Source organism: Oryctolagus cuniculus, chromosome X (assembly GCF_051225735.1).
Source record: "Oryctolagus cuniculus isolate XC-2025 breed Fujian yellow rabbit chromosome X, ASM5122573v1, whole genome shotgun sequence".
In the NCBI taxonomy this organism is placed as follows: Eukaryota; Metazoa; Chordata; class Mammalia; order Lagomorpha; family Leporidae; genus Oryctolagus; species Oryctolagus cuniculus.
The window spans coordinates 118,507,318-118,528,087 of record NC_142888.1 but is presented as its reverse complement, the minus strand read 5'-3'; the positions used below and the strand labels follow the sequence as shown (position 1 = coordinate 118,528,087).

General features: G+C 37.2%; 1 long non-coding RNA gene across 2 annotated transcripts in view; it reads right to left on the bottom strand.

Moving 5' to 3' along the window:
* Positions 1–20,770, bottom strand: part of LOC103352047 (uncharacterized) — a 292,499-nt gene that overhangs the window by 57,357 nt on the left and 214,372 nt on the right. Inside the window, exons 4-8 of one of the 2 annotated variants that reach the window (XR_011385473.2) lie at positions 13,386–13,517; positions 11,563–11,598; positions 10,678–10,745; positions 7,606–9,674; positions 6,625–6,652 (exon numbers count right to left, since the gene is read on the bottom strand). This is a non-coding gene — a long non-coding RNA (uncharacterized LOC103352047). Of the gene's footprint in view, positions 1–6,624; positions 6,653–7,605; positions 9,675–10,677; positions 10,746–10,872; positions 11,220–11,562; positions 11,599–13,385; positions 13,518–20,770 lie in introns of those variants that run through there. The other variant, XR_016228063.1, reaches the window with a different exon arrangement.

The window sequence follows — 20,770 nt, the reverse complement described above, 5'->3', positions numbered from 1 at the left end:
TTTCATGAAGCTGTAAAGAGAAGTCTGAGTGTTTCACCATCTAATGGGTGAAATCTTATATTCTTTACAGGCAGTAGCTCTTCCTATGTGTACATATGTAAGCCTGAGGGACTATACTTGCATTCCTCTGTGTTTATTTCTACATGGCTTCATACATATAAGATAGCATCTGTGTCTGTGTGAACATGTTCTGTCCTTACACTTATTTGCTTGTAAATACGTATGTATGTGAGGCTGGCACTGTGGCATAGTGGGTAGAGCCACCACCTGTAGTGCCAGCATCCCATATGCGCACTGGTTCAAGTCCTGGCTGCTCCACTTCCACTCCAGCTCCCTGCTGAAGCTCCTGGGAAAGCAGTGGAGGATGGCTCAAGTCCCTAGGCCCCTTCACCCATGTAGGAGACCTAGAAAAAGAGCTCCTGATTTTGGATTTGCCCAACTCCAGCAACTGCAGAAATCTGGAGAGTGAACCAGTGGATGGAAGATCTTTCTGTGTGTGTGTGTGTGTGTGTCCGCTGCCCCTTTGTAATTCTGCCAATAAATAAACCTTAAAAAACAAAAAAATTATGTATGTGAACCTCTGCATACTTATTTATCAGTGTGTACATAAGTACATAAGGATTTGTGTCTGGGTGTGAGTCTATGTATCTGTATCTGCACATTCTTGCCTGTAAATCACTTCATCTGTTTCTGGGAGCTTATATATTCACATGCACATGCTTCAGTCTTTATACCCATCTGTTCATCCTCTGTTTATACCTGTATGTCTGTGTGATCATCTGCACATCCATGAGGGCATGTATGTGTACATTTGAATAAATCTATATGCATGCAAATGAATGTCTTTGGATGAATCTCTGAGTGAGTGTTTATCTGTGTATGTACAGACATTTATGTCACTGTATGTATGAGCACTCAGTATACATAGCAACTCTGCATGCTCGCTGTCCCTATGTCTCTGCCCCTGGGTTTGTGCATGCTTCTGTGGCATGTATGCTCATCTATATTTGCATGTATAGTTAAGACTATGTATACAAATATCTGTGCAAATGTATGTCTGTGAAGGTATAATAGACACTTCCAGTGTGGGTACACATATTTCTATATTGGTGTGTACAGGCCAATAGAGCTACATGCTTCTGTGTGCCTTTGTGTTAGTATGGGTCTATGTTTGTGGATCTTCACATGTATCTTATATGTGATGTATCTTATATGTGATGTGAGTACATGTTTATAAATCTATATACGTTTCTCCGTGTATCTATATAAGTTTCTGTGTTGATATCAATGGCTCCAAAGTTATTCCCTCCTTCTGCCCAACTCTACTTCTTTACTTCAGATGAACATTCAGAGTAAGATGCTATACTTTAATTCTAATAACAACATAGGAGGTAGGAACCAGTATCATCCTCAGTTCACAAATGAGGAATTGAGAATCAGAGAATTAGAGTGCATTTGACTAAGGCCACAGGACCAATAAGTGTCAGAGACAGAATTTAAAACCAGATCTGTCTGAAACCAAACCCATATTCCTTGTACTCTACAACAGATCATTTCAACTATCTTAAAGTGTCAAAGTCACACAGCACCAGTAAATGGTAAAGCCAGGATTGGAAGCTGGCAAATGTGCCTACAAAACTGTGTTCTAAACGTTGATTCTTTCTGAAATCAAATAAATTAAATTAAAATTAATTTAATTAATAAATTAAAGTTATTTAATCCTTGGAATAATCTAAAAGAAAGTATCTCACCCATATGTACAAATAGGTAAACAGACTCAAAGAAGTAAAATCAACTGTGAGCACGTGGGTCTCCTCTTCATATACTGTGATGTACAACAATATGTTGTTGGGGATTTGATGTAGTAGACTTAGTCTGCACTTCATAAAGTGAATCTGAATATTTTAGAGTTAGCATACATATCATGCTTCTCTTCTGGATATTTTAAAGCCTTCTAACTATTATACAACAAGTCTGGGTAGTATGGGGTGCAGCTGTGAAATTTGGGACAAATCGACGTGTTGTCATGGAGTGTGCACTATGCATTGTGAAATGCCTTTCCTTGAGTGTTATCTCTTCACTGCATCATGGTATGAATCTATGAGGATCACGGGGCAAGTCTGACGGTTCCAGGCCTAGTTTCTGAGTTAAATGGCACGTATCTGTGTGGTGCGAAGGTAGATGTCGTAAGGCAAGTTTATTGAGGTGAACTGAGTCTGAGTCTGAAAGAGAAAATCTTTTTGTTATGAGGGAAGTTTCCTTGTACTGGCAGGGGAGGGGAGTTCTATATGTTTTGGGGTGATAAGTATTTATGGGTTTTTTTGATAGCATCTTCCTGAAAGAAAGGTCATTCTAGGTGTTATGAACAAGTATGTGGATTGTTTCAAGTGTTGATAATTTGCACGTCCTGTGAAGGAGTTTCCTGTGGTGACAGTCTTGCCTAATGGGATATGTGTGTGTGCAGTAAGATTGTTTTGTACATTATAGGAGGCACACATAGATGGTATGAGGTAAAGCTAAGAATCATAAGCTCTGGGCCCAGTGAGTCCTGGGCATGTAGTCTGGAGATAATATACTTTGTGTGAGTGATTCTGGGGGTTGTAACTTTTCTAATTTTTGGATGCATTTATGTACACTACTAGGGGAGTCTATAGTCTGTGGAACTGGTCTTTACAGTGTAGGTAGGGCATGTCTAGCTCTTAATGGTTTATACATTGTAGTCAGTACATTGTTGGATATGTCTTCAAGACATGGGATGAGTAAATGCTTCATGGGTTGATTCTACATAGTTCTAAGTGAATCTGTCAAAGAGCCAACCTTTTTAGTTTTTTTTTTTATTCTTTGCATTTTACACTGTGCCTACGCCTTATGGAGAATCTATGTGGGGATTCCCTCAGGTGTGAAGACTCCCAGGTGTAGCACTGTATCTGTACATAGTACCACATTTCTAGAAGTCATGATACAAATATGTACATTGTGAAGTAAATCTGTATGATATAGACTGATTATAGATATTGTATGTGGTATAACTTGGTGTTGCAAATGAAGTATTGTTTTGTTTAGAGGTTTGATTAGAGGAAAGTATAGGATGTGATTGAGGTTTGTGCTGTGGGACCACTCTGTATTGTAAGGTCAGTCTGCATTATGATGCAATTCTGTGTATTACAAGGTATGCCAGCACGTAGTTGAAGTTGAATGTGTCTAGAGTTCTGGGTGTTTCTGATCAGTGACTGTTTGTGGGGTGAATTTTCTTCGTAGGGCTGTCTGTGAATCATAGGGTGAATATCTTAGTGTTGCAGACCAACTTCATAAAATGTGAGGCTTGTTGTGTATTGTTGTATATACATTTGTGTATTGTGGGTCATATATTGAGTTGTGGAGACACATAAGGTTATGATGTGGAGATTCTATATGTGTAAATATTTTGAGGCACATCAGAGCACTGTGGGGAGAATCCAATATGGGTTGAGTCTATATATTGTGATTTAATTCCACAGGTTGTGGAAGGAGTCTGCATTTGGTGTAAGTCCAAAAACAAAGTGGCAATTCTGGAACTATGGGGAGTGTTTGCATGTTTTCAAGATGTTTTGTACATTGTAGGCTGGGTCATTTCATTGGAGAGCTTGCCAAGGTGTTTGGAGGTATGTGCAGTATAGACTGTGGCAAGGGGGTGGGTCAAGGTTGCCTTGTAAGATAAGGCTGTGTTGTGGAACACTATCTGTATAATTATAGGGTAGGGCTTGATCCTTTGTGGCAAGTTTGTGAGCCACAGGGCAATTCTGAGTGCTGCAGAGGGCCATGTTTTCTTTATGGAACACTTACATTGCAGAATAACTGCATACATTTGAGGGTGAATCTGCACCAGAATGCAATTTTGTGTTTACGGGAAAACTTTTCTGTCATAGGGTACATCTGACCATTTTAAGTTGCATTTAGGTATTGTAGAGCTAGTTTGCACACTGTATCACATATCTTAATGTTACATAGCAAGACTGAATCCGCCGAATCTGTGGGTGAGTGTGGTTGGTCTGCCTGGCAAGGTTCTGTGTCTGAGTGAGTCTGTTTTTTTTTTGTGTTATGGAACTGGTTTGCATTGTGATGCATGTCTAGTTGTTATGAAGCTAGACTGGGGCACATGAGATTGTACGTTATCATCGGTTATTACTGTGGGTTATTATGGGATTTATGGGGTTAGATTTAATGTTGTGGAGTGACTCTAGGTTGTGGGGGTAAGTCTGGATGCCATGGTTCAGGTCTAAAAGTCTCTCAGTGACTGAGTATTGCTGTATGAATCTACGTTATGTATGAGGAATCTGGGTGTTGAACAGTATACCTATGCATTGTGGGGTTTTTCTCTGAATGTCATCCAAGACTGCAGTGAGATTAGAGGAACAGTTTTGTGTTACAAAGGCAAGATCTTCACAGGACTGATCTCTATTTGGGGACTGTATGTTATAGTCTAGGTAGGGAAGGCATGGATGGTCTGTGGCAAGTCAAGACATTGTAGAATGAATATGGATGATATATATGTATGTTGAGGTTTTGCTTCAGTGTTTTCTAGCACTTCAGATTGTGCTGTGAGCCAGTATTGACATTACAGGAGCAAGAAGTTATTTTATGGTGCTAATCTAGTGTTATGTAGAACATCCACGAGTCATGAGATGAAGCCTATTATTATGTAACAAGTCTGGGAAATGCACACTGTGCTGTGGGTATTTTTTAACCACATGTGTGTTATCCAGCATTTTTCTGTTCTTTGAGGCTACTTTTTGTCATGGAGAATAAAAGGGCATTTATAGGTACTGTCAGTATGTTGTGGAATGAATTCATGTATTTGTGAGTATGTCTGTTTCCTGTAGGTATTATCTCTATGATATAGGACCAGTCTGGGTATTATTGGGTGAATGCAGGTGTTGAGGTGTAATACTGTGTATTAGGAAGCATAATGGTATGCCTCATGCTGTGCCATGAGGCAAATTTTGATGTTGCAAAGAGAAAATGGTGGGTTTTTTTGGTGCCAAATCTAGGGTTTATGAGTCATTTTTGAATGTGAGCCCTTACTACATGCAGTGGGACAAATCTAGGTTGCCAGGTGTGGCTGTTGGAGGTATTTGAGTGATATGTGGTATTTCTGGGTTCTTTTGAGGGGTGGAACAACTCTGGATGTATTGACATACACATAAATGTTTCAGAGTGAATCTATCTGTGACAGGCAAATCTGTGGGTAATAGAGATGTGTCTACGTGTTGTGGAGCACATTTGTGCCTTATGTGTTTTCCTATGTGTTATCTAACGTTTCAATTTATGATGAGGAATGTCCTAATCAACTGTGGACTGTTTATGTTATTGGAAAATTTTGTGTATTATGACGCATACCATGTGGTATAAGGCATGCTCTGGTTTTTGCAGGACTATTACGGGTTTTGTGTGGGATCTGGGTGCCATGTGGGCACATCGTCATATTACAGGTTTTGTCTGTGTCTTTCACAGTATTTGTGTGTGCTCTGAGGAAAGTCTCAGTATTATGGAGACAAACATTTTAGAGAGTCTTTCTATATGTTATGTGGATATGTTGTGTCTTCATATTGTCATGATAGTTTGGTTATTAAGTGACAAGAGAAGCTATTAAACAGGTTGCATATGGTGACTGAAGATAAGTTTGGGTGACAGAAAATTTGGGGATAGGTCTGGATCTCATGTGCTAGTCTGAGTGTTTTAGGCAGAGACTCTAGGTTTGTGTATTGCAGTCATACTTGGTACTACAGAATGAATGTGGATGTTTAGTGACATGACTATGCATCATGGGGTTTTATGTGTATTTTATTTAGTATTTCTGTGTGATCTCAGCTAAACCTTGATGCTACGGAATCAAAAGTCTATTCTTCAGGGTCAATCAATATTGCCTAGAAATTATGTCTATTATTGGGCATGTTCATGTATTTTGGGGAAGGCCTGAGTGTCATGGGTTGAATTCAGTTGTCATGGAGTTATTATGTTTGGTTTTGGACAAGTCTTGGTGTGTTACAACAAGTGATTAACATTGTCCCATATGCCTGTATTCCATGAGGCAAGTCTTGGTCTTGTATAGGCAAGACAGTATTTTGTTGCACCTGTGTGTGTGTGTGTGTGTGTGTGTATATATATATATATCAGTGAGACTCTAGATCTTATAGGGAAAGTCCTGGTTTCTTGTGTTGTGAAGCCAGTCTTTTCATTGTAGTCAAGATTATTTCATGTGTTATAATTCTGTATTTTGAAGAAGTCTACATAATGTGGATTGTTTCTAGGAATTTTGAACTGAGTTTTTTGTGTTGCAAAGCCAATATGGTGTTCTGAGGTATGTAGTGTAGAACATTTATGTGTATGATAACATGCATTTGCTTGAACTGTGATGACTCCTTGAATGGGTTATTTTGTGTATCCCAGGTATGTTTGTGTATTATAGTGTATATCTAGGTGTTGCAAGATGAGTCCAGGTGTGATACAAAGACTATGTGGTAAATGCTTCTAGATGTCGTGGGTTAGGTGGAGGCAATAGAGGATAAGAGTATGGTGTGATTTGGGGCTTTATGGAATACATTCTATATAGTGAGTTGATTTGAGTTGTTTCACATTGATTCTTACCATCACGGTCCTGTTCCATGTGTAGGAGCTAAAACAACAAGAACAATAATAAAAAGGTCAGTTAATACCAATAACATTAATTTTTTACAAGGCACTATTCTGAATACTTTATAGGCATTAATTTCAATTATTCCCCTTAATGACCATATGAGATAGGTGCCATTATTGTTCTTAAATTATAGCTGAGGAAACCAAGGTGAAGAGAGGTCAGGAAACATTCCCATAGTTAACTAGTATATGATGCATGTGGGCAAGTTAGGAGGTTTGGGCATATAGTCTTTTATGCATCAAGCATGACAGAAGGATAAGTGTGCTGTGAAAAGCAGGCTTTGTATTATAATGTGATGCTATATGTTTACATATGAAGTTAGGAGCATTTTTGTGAATGGTAGTGGTATCCACATTTTGGGACAAAAATCTAGATGTAGTAAGGTGTGTTTGTATGGTATAAGACATACTGATGTGCTTAAATTGTGTGGTGTTGTGGGTCTGTGACTTGTGGGGGTAAACTGGGTGTTGTGAATTCAGTCTGCATACTGATGGATGGGTCTGTGTATTATGGAATGGGCTTATGCATTAAAGAACAAATGTCTTAATTGTGATTCAATTCTGTTGTATTATGAGTGGCATCTAGTTTAGGGTTCTGTCTGTGCTCTATAGGATCCATGGGTATTATGGTGGGGTATCTGTGTGCTGTACAGTATTTCTAGATGTTCTGGAGATAGTCTATCTATTGGTGAATCTGTGTTGTCAGATGATTCTATATTTTTATACTCTGCATTTTTTCCATGGTCGCAAAGACAAGGGTAGAAGGGGGTGACTGCAATGTAACTTAACAATTCTAGTAGATCCTATGTACTAGACACTGTACTAAGCACTTAACATATCTTAATTCATTTGTTATACAAAGAGACTTTCAAAGTATTATTGTTATCTTTGTTTTACAGATGAGTACATTAAAGAACAGGGAAATATACTTACCCAAGGTGATACAATTAGCAAGAGGTGGGACCTGGATTCAAACCCAGGTAAGTCTGGGTCCAGAGGACTTGCTTGAAACCATTACAGAAGCTGTTTGTCCATTGCAGGCCAGAGTTGTAGCTCAATAGTATGGTAAAGCATGTCTGTTCTCTATGATAAAAGTGTTCACTGCAGGGGTAATATGTGTGTTGTATGTTTTCACGCTGGGAAATATTTATGTATATTGTGGTTTCTGCACTATAGTTTATGTGTATTGTAGTTCTGCACTGTTTTATGATGCATTTCTGTGCCTTATACAAGTAACCTATGTGTTCACAGGCATGACTGAGAACTGGTAGCGCATCTAAATGTCACAGGTACTGAATATAGGTTAAGTCTGTGTCCTGAAGGGTTTGTCTATGCATTTAGAGTGAGTTTCCGTGTTCAGCAATGTTTGTGTGAGGTGTGAAGAAAAATGTAATATGCATGGGAGAATCTGTGCATTTTGGTAGAGTTTTGTGCATAGTTGGGTATATCTTGTTTTATAGGAAGCAGTATGAACAGTGACTTAGTCTACATGCTTTGGGGTGAATATGAACCTCATATGGCAAATGGTTTAATGTGTATAGGGGAACATGTTCCCACTGTGTAGCCACTGTAAGAAGAGAGTTTTGTGAAATTAATATGTATGACAAGTATACACTGTAACATAATGTTTACCATTGTAGAGGTGGACTATTGTAGTGCAGAAGCTATTTGTATGTTGTAGGCTGCATCTGTGTTTTGGAATGAGAGAAGATATTGTGAAACACATGTGTGACTGTGCACTAAGAATCAAGTCTGAATACCTTAGGTGCTGCTTAGTGCATCTGTTGTAGAGCAACTCAGTGTGGTGTAGGGCCAAGTGGAAGGCTGTGTCTCAGGATTAGTGGAGGTATATTTTATTGACACAGGGTCCCAGTATGCATTATGAGGTTACTCTGTGGTTTGAGGATGAGACCTAGATGTTGTAGGACAAATGGGTGCACTATGGGGCAAGTATTTGTACTTGTTTGCTGGGAAATGAAGTGTGTTTGCTGGGAAATGAATGGGTGCATTGCAGGACAAGTTTTTGCATTCTGTCACAATTCTATGTATCAGGGTATTGCATATGTACTATACAATGTACTGCTGCATTCTGAGTTGAGTTGTGGGACAGGCTTAACTGAGTGCCACGGGGAGAGTGTCTCATGGGTGAGTCTGTAAATCTGTGTAATGTGGAGTGAGTCCATGTCATGTTGATCTGTGTGCCATGGGGTGAGCCTGTCTGTTGTGAGGGAGTCTTTGTGTGATGAGATGGGTCTTTAAAAGCTTTCATGAGTTTATGTTCTAGAGGCAAGTCTACTTTCCATGGAGATACTGTGTGCTGTAGAACAAGTCTGTGTGCTGTGGGCAGACTCTAAGTCTGTGCTGTGGTGCTTTCACAAGGGTCAATGTGATGTGAGGAGAGTCTGTGCACCCAGGCAAAAGTCTCAGCTAGGGCTTCACTAGTGGAACATAAGGAAAGTCATGTGTCAAGAGGAAAACCAGTGTGCTGTGGGAGGACCTGTGCTATACCTATGTGTGGTGGGAGTATCTGGGTTTGTGAGGAAAGTCTGTGTGCTGTGGGGAGAATCTGTGTGTGGTGAGGTGAGGTGAATCTGGATGCTCTGTGTACCCTGGGAAGGTTCAGTGTGATGTGGGGTCAATGTATGATGCAGGATCATCTGTGTCTCACACATAGAGTTTTATGGTGGCATGAGTCTCTGTCATGTGGGACCTGTCAGTGTCCCTTAGGTGGGTCTCGTGTTGGGGAGAACCTCCGTGACTCTGGGAAAGTCTAGTGATATAAGGTCTGTCTGGGTGCTGTGGGCAAGTCTTTTTGTTGTAGTGCTGCTCGTCAGTGTGCCTTGGGATGTGTCTGTGTGCTGTGGCCTAAGTCTGTGTGTAGAGGGAAGAGTCTGTTTGCTACAGCAGTCAATGTGTGTTTCTTATTTGGCCAATGTGCATATTTAGAGAGCGAGCTATACTCTGCTAGTTTTAAGACGGTATCCAGGCAAATCTCTTAGTATCTACAAATGATAATAAATAATATTTTTATAATGGTTACTATGTATCTGATACAGTTCTAAAGGTGCTATTATTACCCCCATCCCCCATCCTACATCTGAGCAATCTAAGGCACAGAAAAATTAAGTAATTGTCCCCCAAGTTTATTTAAATAAAAAGTGGTGGAGGTTTGAAATGACGTGGTCTGTTTCCTGTACCCACACTATTAGGGATTTCCTTCAGGTTCTGAGGGCAAATATTGGAAAGACTTCATGGTCACTGATAAAAATATTGAGAGCAGCTAATTTGGAAGGAAGAAAATGAGAATGTTTTAAAGCATTCTGAAAATTTAAAAGAAAAAGGCAAATGCTGTGTGTGTAATGATGATGGCAGTTTAGCACAGAAAAACCGACGTCATGTCTGCAGAATAACTCCTCAGCCACTGCAGGCCTCCAAGACTTCTCCCTTGACCCCACTGTGGCAGCCTCATTCTGCTACTGCAGATTGCCGATGTGCATGCCCTGGCAAGCTACCGTTGCCAGGGAAACCCGCCTCTGGTCATAAACAAATCACAGCCCAAGGCAGCAAATCAGGAAACTACTGAGACTATGGCTAGGAACCAAAAGAGTCCTTAATTGGGGCTGTAGCACTCACACCCAAACACCACCCTTCATTTTTCTCCCAAATTAGTAAAGGCTAGAGGTCAAGGTCAAAAGTCAATAGCAAAGGGTGGCTATGTTGGGGGCAAAGGGGACAGCAATGGGTAGCAGGTGATTTTTTTAATTGTCAAAGACTTCTGTGAGCAACATTTAACCCATCTCCTACTAAAAGATTCTGTGCTTTATATCTTGAGGCTTCCATCTACAGTGAAAAGAGGTAGACCACTGGAATATATTTCTATCTAGAAAAGGTACTGGCAGTGGTGGCAAGGATCAGGACTTCCCTAGCTCCTTTAAATTCCTAGATCAGACTACTGCCAGCAATAGGCCGGTAAATATTTATTTCTTTTCCTCATATATTTCTTACATTTTGTTCTCACATCATTCTAGAAAATTCCAGGAACTGAATCCAGACAGCTTTAACTCTCCAAATACCTGAGGAGTAGAAAAAGAGGTTGAAGGAGGAACCATAGAGGTAGCACTGATCCCTGGGATATCTGTTTTAAACACATATTTGGAGTGTCAGCTGTGTCTAAGAGGAATAACACATCTGGAACAGAAGTTTTATGTATTTGTATTTCTTCATTTAATTTGTAAAAAACACACGACAAAGATTAAAAAAATTAAACATTTAAAATGAAAAGTATCCATTTTTGTAAACCACTAAGCTAAACTGCATGTGCCTAGGATTCTAGAAAGGCATAAGCACAAACATGATGCTTTAGCATGATGCCCACACGCTTGAAGAAGGTAGGAGTACTATTGTGGAATGTCACCATCTTGGGTAGAGAGAAAATGGCCGACTCGTGGAAAGCTACACCATATCTAATAAGGGAACAGTTGTTGCCATTTCAAATCAGTGGAAGAAGATTGGATTATTCAATAAATGATGCTGATACAATTGGTGACCTATTTGGAAAAAACACAAAATTAGATACTACTTTATACCATATACCAAAATTAATGCTAAATAGATTCAAGAGTTAACTGTAAAAAATGAAACAATTACATGACTAGAGAAAAAAAAAACATGTGACTATGCTCAGCAGAGCAAATAAACAGATCACAATATCAAAAATTGACAGATGTTGATAGTTAAAAATATAAAACTGCAAAATATAAAACAAAACATCACCATAAGTAAAAACAACCAATAGGCAAACAGCTGGAACATAATATTTTTATCACACATGATTTAAAAATCAAGTGATATGTATTGGGGCAAAGGGAGAAACCTTAAACTGCTTCATACCATTTGATCCAGGAATTCCATGTCTATGAATTTATCCTGGGGGAAAAACAGAAAAACATTCAGAGATGTATATGGAAAGATATACCTTTAATTATTTATAACAGTAAAAATTATACATATAAATAGTCAATAATGGGAGAGTTAAGACACATATAATTAAAAGTTATGCACTCAAAACATTCTTGTGAAATATGGAAAATATAGGAAATTGCTTATATGTTTAATTAACACAGTTAAACATTACATATACATATGATCTTCATTTTCCATAAAAATATAATCTTTATTCATTTATTTGCATATGCTCAAGGAAAGACTTACAGTAATTATCTCAGTTCTAGGGTTATGGGTAATTTCTATATCATGAGATTTTTCACAAATTTTCTACAATTAGCATGATGATTTTATAATAATAGGGAAAACATAATCTTAATAACATATTTTAACACGCGTATAAAAGCACTGGCATACAGAAATGAAAGCCTAGGAACAAAGACAACAGTAAACAAAACCTACCACTGTAAACTAATGGAAGATCATGCAAAATGAGCTCATTAAGTCTAAAGATTGACTACAGCATTATTTTTATGTTAATGAAGATAGAATTTCTTATACAAGATGGAGTCCTGGAAAATTTTCTTCACTACACCAGAGAATGGTCACATGTCCCTGGATGCGTCACTCTCTTTGCCGCAGTGCTGTGCTTGATGCCCCTCCCTTTGCCTTCAACATACTCTCTCCCTTCTCCCCTGCAAAACATGCTACCAGCATGTTTTCAACTTTGAAAAATGGCCCATATTCTGGATGTTCTTTTAAGCTACTTCATTCTCATGTTTTCTCTGATTGCTGCTTTCTCATCTAACTCAAAATCAATCAATCTTATCTTTTTTCTTTTCACCTGTTCAACTGTCAAAACAAGCTGAATTCCAAAGAAATTAAAGAAGCACCATTTTACCTTTTTCTTTTTTTTTTCAGAAACAGATATGCAAAAGCATATCCATTTGCAGGCTTATTTCCGAAATAAACATAGAAGCCTTGTTGAGAGGCATCTCTGCTATCCTTCTCTCATCCCTCTTCAGAAAAAAAGAAGGACCAAGAGCATTCTTTTACTGCACAAATTGAAGTTCGAAAATCCAAATGCACTTTTAAATGAAGGCATAGTTCAAATATTCATTATTTCTTTTTCATGATATTTCAACCGAAATTCAAATGTTTATTTTTCCCATTCAACACAGTTCATCTCTCACATGAAGCACTCTGTTAAATACTATCATAGACTGCTCTTTCCCTCATTTTCTTTCCCATACAGATATCAAGTCACACAATTTTCTTAATTATAAAGAAATAAGGCATAGTATTCTATTATCTATTACAAAATAATATTTATTCGTGCAAAATAATATTTCTTCATTACAAAATAATATTTCCACATACTGAGAAAGAAACAGGAATCATAACCCATTTGTCACATCTAATCCAAACATCATTAGGCTGAGATATCATTCTGAATGCAATTTTTCATTTAAGTAACATCTTCATTGAATCTTATTTTGGGAAATATCTTACAAGGATTAACAAGGAGAAGTTTCTATATTTCCTTCTAGTAATTCATTCACTGTTTAAAAAGCAAGCTCTAAGCTAGAGAAGTGATCATGAAATATGTATAATATAATCCATTTTTGTAATGCTACTGACTACAATCAGAAATTCCTACACAGTCTGTGTTACTCTATTCCATAAAGGCATGTCACTTGCTTGTTTAAAAAAAAAAAAAAAAAACAAGGCCTGGAATGCATTTGAGAAAATATTTTGCAGCTACTTACCAGCTTCATGCTCTCTCTCTCTCTTCACCAGCTCTGAGGCTGTCGCACTGAAGGGATGAGGGAAAGCAGCAGCGCAACAGCCACTTGAAAATGAGCTGTGCTCTGAAGAAGGGATTAGCCCTGAGGAAAGAACTAAAATGCCTTCAGATTATTTTCAAAAATGCTCTCAAAACATAAAATCATAAAATATATCACATGCTAAAATATACATGCTCATCATAGAAGGAATTTAATAGCTGAACTTCTAATCTAAAATACACTTAAATTGTCTTGATTTCCAGTGAAACCCCTACAAGACCATGGGCTTTTGGCTCTCCCGTCTCCTAGCAACAGTATAATTATTTTCCCTGCAGTAGTCCTACTAGGCATCAGAGAACACTGAAAAGGTCTAGTCTCCAATGATGAGCATTACTAGTTTGTTGTTCAATATATTTTCCCTAGGTAAATAATAAAGAAAGTCAGGAATTCAATAATAAGGTCGTCAGATGAAGAATTCTGATTCAAAGGACATTCCACAGTGAAAGACAGAGACGGTACCCAGCTTTAGTGCAATGCTGTCAGTAGACCCCTGCTCTAACATGAATGTGTTTAATGCCACCGAGCTGTACACTTACAGTAGTTAAAATGATCAATGTTACGTGATATGTAAAAGAAGAGAAAGAGAACCATTCATAAACCCTGCAAATATATGCTGGATCTCAGCACACTGGGCTCAGGATTATAAAAGTGAATAAAGCATAGTCCAACCCCATATAAAAGTTCATAATCTAATAATGTGTACATGTTGCAATATAGAAATATTTTATTTATTTATCTTTCATTAAATGTGGGTAACATTTATAATCAGAGTTGTTATATGATATGCCCTGATATATTATTGGACTCCCAGTGGGTAGAAGAAGTAAAGAATTATAAATTTAACTTTTAATATATAATATATAATTATACATCTCATGTGATAATGTATATTTACTCTTTAGGGTAGTTTTTATAATATTTTTACTTTTATTTTCACAAACTCATCCATTCAGAATTATACAATGTTGCACAATTTGTTTTTAGAAATTTCACCAGATAGGAAATATAACCAAATTCAGTATCTTTATACTAAAAGAAAGTAGAAAGAAAAAGATTGGTACCAATCATTGTTCATTTATTATATGTCTGTTTTATGTTTTATGTTTTTCATTTTTTTATGTTTTTCATTTATTATATGTACTGTTTCATTTATTATATGTACTGTTCTATGTACCAGATAATTAAGTATTATCATAACCATTATACAGCTAAGAAAACCAAGATTAAGTAACAGAAAAAAAGATACCAATATTTATTACCTAAAGCCCATGATTCTAATTGCCTCATTCCATCACAAACATTAGAGTTCTTCTGATATCACCTGTAGTGTTAATTTTGTTAAATGGAAATTACAGAGTCCTATTTCCAAAAATTCTTATCTTTAAGCTAGGCACAACCCCAGAAATTTGCATTTTTAACAAATGTCACCCTTGGGTGTAACCAGAAAATCTAATTTTTCACATTACTGGAGAAGTAAATTGTAAAACTATGTATCACAGGGAACACATGGACACTGTATGGTTAGAGAAAATGTGTAAATGCATTGATGCAACCACAGTACTCACTATGGGAGAAAGGAGATAAAGGAGATACAGCTAGGGAACCTGAGAAAGTGAAGGGAATCCCAAAGAAATTTTTGGAGACAGATTTGAAATGGAGGTATTAGTATAAACTCATGATTTTCTAAAATATGTACTAAGTCTGTCTACTGAAAGGAAGCAGTGATACCTCAGTGGTAATGAGTATGGCATGCCACTAGTAATGAGTACAGATAATGTCAAGATGTTGATTTTTAAACAGTACTCCCCATGGAAAGAAACCCAGGTTTATTAGAGAAATAGCTGATTCCGTATTTGGCACAGGAAAAGTACAATGTGAGTTTGAAACATCATGTGTCAATCATACAGCAAGGGATCACACACAAACGGATGAGAACCTATCAAATGAGACATAGGAGATGACTTGAAAGGGCTCCAACTAGCCAAATTTAGTACAACTTTAACATTAAAAAGAATAATAGTAGTTAATTATAAAACACTGAATAAAAAGAATTTACAAGCCCATAATATTGGAACAAGAGTGGTGATGGGAGAAAAATATCTTCTTTATAAAAGAATAATAGTTTATATGTTTATAGAGAATGAAATAAAATGTAATACCTGAGTGGGTGGAATGTTTGGAAACAAAATATTCATTAGATTTTAAGGTATTACTCCTAGGTTACAGCTTAATTTCAAAAGAAGGAAAAGTACATTTTCAATGGAGAAATTTGTCATCCACCAACTGAAGCAAGTGATTAAATCTTGTGTTCTCAATAATAAAGCAAATTGAAATTTGCCTCCTAATGTGATTTAATGGGGAGCTCATATCACTTCTTGACAAAAAAATATTTAAACTGAATGTAATCATGAAGAAGCAATCAGATAAATCTAAACTATGAAATATTCTAGAAGATTTAAATTAAATTTAAATTAAAAATTCTCGTTGCAATATTTTAGAAGGGAGGGGGAGCTAGGATATTGTTCTAAATTAAAGAAAATGAGATATGAAAACTGAATGCAATGTGTAGTCCTTGAATAGATCCTGGATAGATAATGAAGCTACAAAAGACATTTTGGGAACAGTTGTGGGATATTTGCTATACAAAGGTAATATTAGAGCAACATAAAATATATTTTAGCATGATGATGCAAGATGGTGGACTTGTTCTGATGAGACAAATGTTGAAGTATTGGGAAATGAAGGACCATAATTTCTTAAAATTTCTCTTTAATAATTGATAAAAAATAATATACACAGATATATAAAACAAATGTAGTAATGATGATGATCAATCAATGTGCATCAAATATATGAAAGTAGGTAGGTGTTCACATTGTTATTCTATAAACTTTTCTGTAGGCTTGAAATACTAAACAAACAAAAAAATTAAAAGGCAAATTCAGAAAACAAAAAAGGAAATCTTTTCAGAAAAATATTCATTTCAGAATGATTAAATTTAAAACTAAAATTCATAGATATTTAAAAGTACTGACAATCAGGACTGTAATCCCTCAATTTTCTCTACTGACCGATTAGCATGAATACTCATATTTATCATGCGCCATCTAGTGGTAAAATCCTGATTTACCATACTAAATGATTTCCAAAGAACACTGATTTTGACAAAAGACCCATAAATATTACCATAATTTTTATTGTAATAAATAAAAACAGTGCTGGCCTTGTAGTGCAGTGGGTTAAGCCTTTGCTTGTGATGCCAGATCCCATATCAGAACACCAGTTCACATTCCAGCTGCTCTGCTTCCAATCTATTTCCCTGGTGCTGGTGCATTTGAGAAAGCAGATGGCTAAATTTCTTGGACCCCTGTACCATGTGGGAGACCCGAAGGAGTTCCTGGATTCCAGCCAGGCCACCATGGTCATTTGGGGAATGAACTCACGGATGGAAGCTTGCTCTCTCTTGCTCTCTTTCTCTCTCTTTCTCTTTCTCTCTCTCTCTCTCTGTCCCTCTCTCCCTCTCTTCCTCTCTTCCTCCCTTCTCCCCTTCCTCCCTTTCTCTCTTTCTCCCTTCCTTTCTCCTTCCTTCCTTCCTTCCTTCCTTCCTTCCTTCCTTCCTTCCTTCCTTTCTTTCTCTTTCTTTCCTTTCTTGCTTTCTTTCCTTTCTTTTCATTTCCTTTCCTTCCTTCCTTTCTTCCTTCCTTTCTTCCTTCCTTCCTTTCTTTCTTCCTTCCTTCCTTTCTTTCTTCCTTTCTTCCTTCCTTTCTTCCTTCCTTCCTTCCTTCCTTCCTTCCTTCCTTCCTTCCTCTCTCTCTTTTACCCTCCCTTTCAAATAAAATAACTTTTTAAAATAAACAAATATAAGTGTTTTGTGTTATTATGTACGAATATAGTTAAAATGTAGTTCCTTTAATTTTTAGAAAGCATTTATTCTTAGTTATAGGGAAATATCTCTCCAGATTATTCATGACAACCTCACACTTGTTCACATAGGCCTTTACCTAGAATAGAGTTAATCCTCTGTGTATAAAGTTAAATGAAAATAGATCTTAGTAAAAAAAAGAGACTGGGAACAGGAGAGGGAAGAGGACGAGAGGCAGGAGTGCGGTGGGGAGGGTGGGTATTGTGGGGAGAATTAATATGTCCTTAAAGTTGTATTTATGAAATGCACGCAAATTTTTAAAAATTATTAAAAAAAACAACATAGGAAACTAGAAAATATAAAAACACATAGAAACAACATGTTCCTGAATTAACATCAGGTCATAGAAGAAATCAAAAGGGAAATCAAAAAATTCCTTGAAACAAATAGAAGATGACAACACAACATACCAAAACTAATGGGATAAGTGAAAACATTAAGAGGAAAGTTTATAGCAATTAATTCCTACATCGAGAAACTGGGGGGCTGGTGCTGTAGTGTAGCAGGTAAAGCCGCAGCCTGCAGTGCCAGCATCCCATATGGGCGCTGGTTCAACTCCCAGCTGCTCCACTTCCGATCCAGCTCTGTGCTATGGCCTGGGAAAGCAGTAGAAGACGGCCCAAGCCCTTGGGCCCCTGCACCTGCGTGGCAGACCCAGAAGAAGCTCCAGGCTCCTGGCTTCGGATCAGCACAGCTCCGGCCTTTGTGACCAATTGCAAAGTGAACCAGTGGATAGAAGACCTCTCTCTCTCTCTCTCTCTGCCTCTCCTTCTCTCTGTGTGTAACTCTAACTTTCAAATAAATAAATAAATCTTTAAAAAAGAAATTGGATATGCATCAAATAAATGATCTAACAACACATCTCAAGGACTTAGAAAAACAAGAAAAAACTAAACTCAAAATTGGTAGGAGGAAAGAAATAATTAAACATAGAAAAAGAAATAAATGAGTTTGAAATTTAAGAAAATATACAAAAGATCAGGTAAATGAAGACCTGTTTTTCAAAAAAAAAATTTAAAAATTGATAAACCATTGGACCAACTAACCAAAAAAAGAAGACCCAAAAAATAAAATCAGACATGAAAAAGGGGATGTTACAACTGATGCCAATGAAATAAACAGAACCATCAGAAATTATTACAAACACCTATATCACAATAAATTGGTAAATCTACAAGAAATGGATAGATTTCAGGACACATACAACTTACCAAAACTGAGTCATGAAGACAGACAACCTAAATAGACCAATAAACAAGACTGAGATTGAATCAGTAAGAAAGATCCTCCCAACAACAAAAAACTCAGGACAAGACAGATCCTGCTGAATTCTACCAAAGTTCTAAAGAAGAACTAATCTCAATTCTTCTAAAATATTGAAAACAACTGAAAGGAAGCGAATCATTCCAAACTCCCTGATGAACATTGATGCAAAAATTTTCAATAGGATACAGCTATTTGAATCCAACAATACATCAAAAAAGTTATCCATCTGGACCAAGTGGGATTTATTCCAGAGATGTAGGAATGGTTCAATAACAGCAAATCAGTAAATGTGATAGATCACATTAACAAATTGATTAATAAAAACCATATGATTATAATATATGCAGAAAAGAATTTGATAAAATATCCTTTCATGATAAAAACCTTAAGCAAATTATGTACAGAAAGAATATTCCAGGGCTAGTGCTGTGGCACAGTAGGTTAAGCCTTTTCCTGCGGTGCTGACATCCCATATGTGCAGCAGTTCAAGTCCTGGCTGCTCCTCTTCCAATCCAGCTCTCTGCTATGGCCTGGGAAAGCAGTAGAAGAGGGCCCAAGTCCTTGGGCTCCTACACCTTCATGGGAGACCTGGATGAAGCTCCTGCCTCCTGGCTTCAGATCAGCACAGCTCCAGCTGTTACAGCCATTTGGGGCATGAACTAATGGCTAGAAGACCTTTCTCAGTGTCTCTCCCTCTCTTTGTAACTCTAATTCTAAAATAAATAAAATCTTAAAAAAAAATGAAGGAACATTTCTCAACACAATCAAGCAATATACACAAACTCAAGGCAGCATCACACTGAACGAGGAAATATGGAAACATTTCCACTATGATCTGGAATGGGAAAAGATGCCCACTTTCACCATTACTATTCAATATAGTTATGGAAAATTTAGCCAGAGCCATTAGACCAAAAAGAAGTGAAATAAAGGAAGGAAGAAAGGAACAAGCAAACCGAAGGGATACAAACTGGAAGCAGGAAGTCAAATTATCTCTGTCTGCAGATGATATAATCCTATATATAGGGGAAACAAAACACTCCACAAAGAGACTACGGGAACTTATAAGAGAGCCACAGGATATAAAATCAACATACAAAAATCAATAGCATTCATATACATAAGCAATACCATGGCAGAGAAAAAACTTGTAAGTTGAGTCTCACTCAAAATAGCTATAAAAATTTAAATACCTTGGAATAAAGTTAACTAAGGATGTGAAACATTTTCACAGTGAAAACTATAAAATATTAAGGAAAGAAATAGAATAAGCTACAAAAAATGGGAAAAAACTTCCATGTTTGCAGATTGGAAAAATTATTACCATCAAAATCCATATTTCCCAAAGCAATTAACAGTTTCAATGTGATCCCAATCAAAACGTCATGGAAATTCTTTTCAAATCTAGATAATATGATCCTAAAATTAATATGGAAATGTGAGAGACTTCCAATACGCAAAGCAATCTTAACAAAAACAAAGGCACAGGCATCACTATACCAGATTTCAAGACATACTACAGGGCAGTTATAATCAAAACAGCTTGGTACCGCCACAGAAATACACATGTATACCAACTGAACAGAATAGAAATCCTAGAAATGAATCCAGGCAACTACAACCAATTTATCTTTGACAAATGAGCTAAAATCAATCCCTGGAGAAAGGACATAGTCTCTTCAACAAACAGAGTTGGGAAAATTAGATCTCTGCATGCAGAAGTATGAAACATGACCCCTACTTTACACCTTTTACAAATATCAACTCACGGGGCCTGCACTGTGGCACAGCAGGTGAAACTACCACTTGCAATGCTGGCATCCCATTTGGGCCCTGATTTGAGTCCTTGCTGCTCCACTTCCAATCCAGCTCCCTGCTAATGTGTCTCAGAAAGCAACAGAATATGACCCAAGTGCTTGCACTCCTGTACTCATGTTGGAGACCCAGAAGAAACTCCTGGCTCCTGGCTTCAGCCTGGCCCAGAAGTGGCTGTTGCAGCCATTTTGGGAGTGAAGCAGCTGAAGGAAGCATCTCCCTCTTTCTCTCCCTCTCACGCTTTCTCTGTCTCCTCTCTGTGTGTAACTCTTTCAGTTAAATAAATCTTTAAGAAAAAATCAAC